We start from the raw sequence: 7,375 nt of genomic DNA, 5'->3' as shown, positions 1-7,375 counted from the left end.
TATTTGAGAGTGGCCTTGTTCAATTCTCTGTAGTCAATATAAATGTGCCATCTCCCATCTTTTTTCGAGACTAATACTAATGGAGAGACCCACTGGCTGTCAAAAATGGGATAGATAAAATCAACATCTAAGAGTTTTTGCAATTCTTCCTTTACAACATCTCTTAGAGCTAGGTTCATTAGCCTTTGGGGTTGTTAGACAGGTCGGGCTCCGTCCTGAATATAAATATGGTGCGTACAAGTTTCAAGAGGGATTCCTTTCATATCTTCATAACCCCATGCAAAGGCATCAACATGGTTTCACAACAAATTCACAAGCTGCTCTTGCTGGGAAGGATCCAATTTTGAACTAATAGACAAGGATTTACCTAGACTAATCTCAACAAGAGTGGTATCAGGCTCAATAGTACACAAAGGTGTCGCTAGAGATGGTAGTGCTGGAGGTAGAGAGTCAAATCTTTCTTAAAAATCTAGACTAAATATCTAACTAAATTAGGCATGGTGTCTAGATTGTTCAGGAAGTCTTGAATCTCACCCTCCAATGAGGACTCAGCATTCTGATGTATTAAGGAAATAGGCTGAGTCTCTTCATCACTAATATAGTCTAACCATAAAGTGTCTCGAAGCTCATGAATGGATCTAGTGGGTGGATACAAGGTGACCTTCTTAATGGAATCTCCATGGGAAATATACATATCACCAGAACGACATCCAATATAAGAATCGGTCATAGCAAGCCATGGTCATCCCAAGATCAAGGGATGTCCTCCCATAGGATTCTTTGGCTGAAGCATAATGAAATCTGCAGGATATTCCCAAGAGTCTAGGGAAATGACCACATCATCTAGCAGCCCTTCTGGTTTGATTTTAGATCTATCTGTTAGTTCAAGCATAGTGGGACTAGGACAAATATGGACCAATCCAAGTTGATCCATGGTTTGCTTGGTCATAACATTAATGGCTACCCCTAGGTCTATAAGTACATTGGAGACAAGGACATCACTTATCTGAACAGAGACAACAGGGTTTCCGGGGTCAGTATATTTTTCCATGTGCATACACCCTGTCATTAACTCTTCTGCCCTACCAACAAATTGAGTAGTTTGAGGTTCCAATCTTCTCCTTCTTGGATTCTTGAGACAGAGTTCCCTAATGATTTTTGTACAAATGGGGATCCATTTAATAGCTTGGAGCAAAGATACCCTTATGAAAAGGTTCCTAAGCTCAGAAGTCAGGCTAGACTTAGGAATGGGGTCTTTCTTCTCCCCCAACTAACCTCTCTGTATAGGGAGATTGGTTGGAAGAAGATGGCAAGGGATCAGAAGGTACAGGGATAGGCTGAATGGTGTCATCTTCTTCAAAATGGTTAGGAGTTTCCTCCTCTCATTTCTCATTGATAATCACCATAAGCTGTTTTTGATTTTTTCAGTTTATTACCTTCCCTGATCTCAATTGGACATCATTGACTCCAACTGGCATAGACTGATATCTAGATGAAGAAAGCGGATTCACAGAATGGATCCTGATGATGAACCACACTGGTTGGTTCGAAATGCGTCGACAAAGGTCTTTCCTCATGTGATTTTCGCCGAAGTTCTGCTTACAAGAATGGATCATTTGTACCACTTTATTATTAGGGTTGGGTAAAGGTTAAGCAGGCAACTGAGAAGGTCGGAATGGTGGAGGTAAAGGTAATGGTGGCATAGGTTGACTCAGTTGAGGTAGTGATCATTGTGGCATTGGGTAAGGTGCATATGTAGGAGGGTATGATTGCATAGGTGTAGGATAGGAATGATGTGAACAATGTGAATGGTTTGGCCCTCTCCATCCTTGTTTCCAAGATTGGGAGGGTTTTCCATATTGATATTGGTTCCCATGCTACCAATGTTGAGAGTGACTAGTGTTAGGATAGGAATATGAGTGTGCATTATAACCAAAAAAATGTGGTGGAGGTTCAGGAACCATGCTTGCACTTACCTAAGGCTAATTTCTCCCATAACATGCAATGATTCAACTTCATGTTGTCCTCCCTCAAGTAGAAATTTAAGCCCATTTATGGAGAGACATTTTTAAGTAGCATGGTTCTCTGCAAAAATTACACATTTATTAGTTTCTTTAATATGGAGAGGACATTCTCTTAAAGGATGCTTTCTTCTACATCTTGGACAAAAAATAGACTATGACTCTTGCTCTTCTACAAGTTTTTGCTGAAACTTCAAATAGTCTATTTGTTTACTAACAATATTCATTATTTCAATTTTCATATTGTCCATTTTTTTTTTCTAATCCAATAATCATAGCATCAGTAGATTCGGTTTTCCTGTTTTTACTCTGAATTCCTTTACCAGGTCTATATTGGTTCCTCAAGAATTTCCTGCACAAGTCACAGATCTGATCAAAAGGTTTGAGAAATATCCCCTTCTCCTAACAGATTTAGATTATCCCTAGCATCATCAATAAGCCCACGTAAGAACAAGGTTCTAATGGTACTTAGATCAAATTTGTGCTTTGACCTACAAAGAATATACATGAATCTCTCCAAGTAGTTCTCTAGCATATCATCATCATTTTGCACAATAGTATAGATTTCATATTGAATATCTATAGTGTTACAATATTCCTGATATTTTGATAGGAACACTCTCCTCATTTGCTCCCAAGAAGTTATAGTGTTTCCTCCTAGTCCCATGAACCAGTGGAGTGTTGCTTCCTTGGGAGTTGCAGGAAACAACTTTAACTTATGGGCATCATATTAATAATCATAACTTCTACACAAAATATGAAACTCAAATAAGAAAGAGTCTAGGTATTCATGTACCTTACCATAGAAATGAGGAAGAGTTGATGGTGAAATATTTTTCATTTGTACTTGTGTATTAGGATTCACAATCGGGAATCCGAAAGTGGATTGTTCCTCATTTACCTGATTTTCACCACTTCCTTCTACATGGTCTTCCTCATCTTCCATTGTTGTTCTTCCACACGAACCACTCTCAACAGGCTGAGAAGGCTGACTATGGATTCCAATAGTCCCCTTCTTCCCCTTTATGGGCTGTGTCACACCTAGACCACTACTACCAGAGCCCAAGTGGATTGTTCCTGCGTGATGAGTCTGAGTTTGTTTGGACTTTCTGCCTGCAAAGAATTCCCAATATGAGATTTGGTTTTAGCTTTGTTAGTATTTCTTTGGCCCCTACTGGGCTTCAGACCCCTACCTCTTTTCGACATTCATTTCAAAAAAATGACAACACGAAATTCGAATAAAAACTATAATTTTCAAAAAAAAAATTAGCACCTATAAATTCCTTCAAACAATAGAAGAACACTGCTAAAAAAATAATAGGAGAATTACCCCTATTGCAAAAAATGGAAAATTCTTACCAATTCAAATCACATCCTCGACAACGACACCAAAATGTTGGGTGCATGAATTGCGCTTAAGAAAACTCCTCAACACTTAATTGTCAGCCCGGGGGTTTCGTAAACTTAGAGACAAAGCACAGGCAATGCCAGAATTAGTATGAAATTTTCCTATTCCTAATCGTACTTCTTAAATGAAATGTTTGCAAAATTAGTCAAAAAACAATCTTAAAGGTAATTGACACCAAAGCAACTCTAGTGCTGGAATGTAAAAGAACAATTTGCAAGTAAATCAAGTAAAGGAGTTTTCACACAACTGGAAGCAATCTTAAATTCTGGAATGAAATGCTATGTTTATCTTCAGATAGATGGCTAATAGTCTAACAAGTGGGCCCTTGCAGAGATCTGTTTTCCTCTTGATCTTCCTTCTACACAAACAACCTGTTCTTGTACTATTGCAATCTGCTTGCACTAGTGCAGGTATAATGCTTGTGTGTAAAAGTATATTTTACCTCGCTTACACAAGATTTATGTCTTTGTGAAGGTTCTCTAAGCCTCAGGGCATAGAGCACTCTGTTTCTGTGACAAGAGACCAGCTCTTGCACCGAGGCAGAGTTTCCTTCACCAAAGTTTCCAATTTACTTTTGAAAAGATTAAAAGACATGTTGAAAAGAATTGCAATTGAAAATGAAATTTTGAGATAAATTATCTATGGAAAATAAATGCTTTAATTAATTAAATCTTGCAATGGAAGTAAACTTCATGAAATGAAAGCAACTCAAAGTAATCAAAGCAGTAGTCTAAGTGATCTGCATGTATCAGCTAGCTTCGGCAATCCACTTAAAATGTTTATGTTCTTTGTTCATAAGTCATAAAATGCAAGTATAAAGTGTCTATGATAAATTCATGTAATCGTTCTCAAATCCTTCATAAATGCACTCTTAATGTTAAGGATGATTACTGAAATTAACAATATATTTGCTTACAGAAACAACTTAAAATGGTAAGCAGTAAGAGAAATGCAATATTTCCTATGAAAGGAATAACTGAACTAGAGTGCAGGAAACTACATGCACTGGTACAGGAAGAGACTTCCTGCATGATCCAAGCGGAAGAAAATCGAGATCAGAATTGCAAGTAAAGAAATGAAAGAAAGGAATTACAAGAAAGGAATAAACTCAATCAACTTCCAAGCCATGGATTAGCGCACACTTAACTATGAAATATATTTAAATCAGAACTTCAGAAGTAAATATAAAAACTATTCACACCACGCAACTGCAAAGGGAAATATTCACACAGTCTTTCCAAATGATGAAAGCACAAGGGTAAATGAGCTGGGTTGGCTGGGCCCTAGCCAACCAGCTCATTTCCCATTTAAGAAACGAGACGATTCAACACTCAAGTATGCATGAAAGATAGATTAAACACAATGTATGAATAACATGGCGAGTTCCTTGTATTACTTGATCAACAAATGTACATAGTAGTGCGAGTCCAGCCTAGAGCTGAGGGCAATACCAAATTACATAAAAAATTAAATTACAACCTAAGGATCGCTAGCTAGTTCTACCTATAATCTACTTTTTTTAACATTCTTTTGGCCTTAGCCATATTCCACTAATTATAGTAATTTTCCTATTTAGGCCTTTCGGCCGAACGGACTAACAACCAAACATTACAAAATCGGCTATCAGTTATAATAGAACGTGTACTTCGCTGGTCATAGACCATCCTTGGAAAATATCCCTGACTGTGCGCCACCGATATCCATCCTCAGTTAATCAGCAACCGAACTCGGAGTCATGGATCAAAACGTCCGCGTGGAAAGATTCAGCTCATGGAAATCTTGGAACAATCATTGTTGGTAGTGTAGGAATCTGCCTGCACTGATCATGCTAACTCATAATTAACACTTAGTTTCTCAATTACTTCTAGGAAATTAACATGATTTACAAGAGGTACTTAATAGGCATGAAATATATGTAAAAATGATTAATAAAGTACTTTACTAAATCTTAATGTAAAATACGAAGCATATACAGGAATAGGTAGTTATCTTGGATTAGTGCAGGAAAGAGAGGTTTAAGTCGAGATAAAACAGAGGTTAATGTTTATAGAAATGTAGTAAAAATAGAGCAATTTGGGGCACCAATAGTGACATCACTGATGGTCTGACTGGTCTAACATCTATTTTATAGTTAGTCTTGGCACAAAGATAAAAACACATAAAATTTTGAATTTAAAAAACAATACAAAATAACGAAAATTAGAAGCTTTTACTTAGATCACCCCACTACATTCCTTTAAGAAGAAGAATATTGGGATCACCTCTAAAATATACATCTGTGTATGGGTAATCCTCAACCATGAGGAGTTGTTGGCCCAACCATTTGAAGAAATTTGGTGTAAACCTCATCATTGGACCACCTCCATGGTGATCCATCAACATAACCCACTATATCACGTAGGGATCTCTAGAACCCATTATCTTCAAGGGAATCCTTAGTGGGCATAACAAAGAAACCATCTCTAGAGAAAAAAACACTACAAATGAACCATAGGCAAATTTTTTCAGCCACCCTATCTTTGCTTTAGCTATATTCCCTTTCAAGTTGATCAAGAGCCTTTCACACCAATTGAATATGGTTGACTCTATACATTCCAATGGATACTTCATTTGCACTTTTGTAGCTAGATGAGGCATTTTCACCCAAAAAATGATCATCTAGTCATTTATTCTTAGGCCGATCGAAATGCATGATGTACGATTAATTTTACCATAGTAAAGTCAATTTCACCATAGGAAATGATTTAGTAAACCACTTTTATTAAATTATTTCTGATTAAAATTAAAAAAATCCATAAGAATATTTAAATAAATCAACATTTATTTAATATTCTCTAGGAATAATTATTAAATAATTATTTGATAATTATTCCTTATCGCATTTGACTAAATCACCATGGAATAATTAATTAAACAATTATTTATTTATTATTCGTTGTTCTTGTTTTTGGAATAATTGTTAAATCATTATTTAATAATTATTTCAAATTCACACTTTTCTCAATTATCATAAAGTAATTAATAAATCATTTTATTTGTTAATTACCTCAACCATTTTCTAAATAAAGATATTTGACCATTTTGAATATATTTTCCCTCTCCAAGACATATAATAAAGTATTCCTAATGGTTAGATTTTTATTTGGTCAATAATATTTTATTATTTTCCAATTCTTAATTTAGCTCAATACTTTGTTATAAATAAGAGGGGTTTCTATTCATTCTTCACCATGATCATTATTATCATCATCATTATCATCTCACAACATTTGAGCTCTCACTTGAGTTCCATATTTCTTTTAAGTTTTTTTCATATTTGAGGGAGAAGAACAAGATTGCTAAAGCACAAGGACATCAAAAGGACCCATCCCACAGAGAGGGATCTATAGAAGCATGTTGTAAATATTCCTCACTAGGTGTTTTAATAAAATTATAATTCATTTAAACTATTCTATTATGTTATTTGACTTTTCTTTAATGTTTCTATATGTTTTGGACCTGTGTCAAATATTTTCTTGCAGGGGTTTATCATATTTCTTGCAAATCAAAAGTGTAAAAGTGACCATATTCTGTTGTTAGGGTCACTAGTCACCAATGACTTAAGTGAAGAATTTTTGGTACACATACTAAGAATTTTCATACTAACATGAGGATTTTCACTTCCATCTAAATGATCAATAGTGAAGAAGATGGTATTCAACGGGAGGTCTTTGATATATTTCATTTCAATCCGTCCATTATTCCTTTTGGATCCTTGAACACAATATTAATTTATATAATAGTCTATTGGTTCACCTCCATCCCTAGGGAAAGATAGTGAAACATTGGCTCCCCTGTGTGAAATCCATGTCAATAAATATATGTCCTCAACATCAATAGTAAGTGTGTGAAAACCAATCTGAAAGTGTTGTTCCTAGATATTCCAGGCTCTTACTAGCTAGTTCAA

This window comes from Pinus tabuliformis, chromosome 2_1 (genome assembly GCF_031772625.1).
Source record: "Pinus tabuliformis cultivar Carrire ecotype Pingquan chromosome 2_1, CPIR1, whole genome shotgun sequence".
Taxonomy (NCBI): domain Eukaryota; kingdom Viridiplantae; phylum Streptophyta; class Pinopsida; order Pinales; family Pinaceae; genus Pinus; species Pinus tabuliformis.
The sequence above is the reverse complement of the archived record's forward strand: the minus strand, read 5'-3'. Positions refer to the sequence as shown.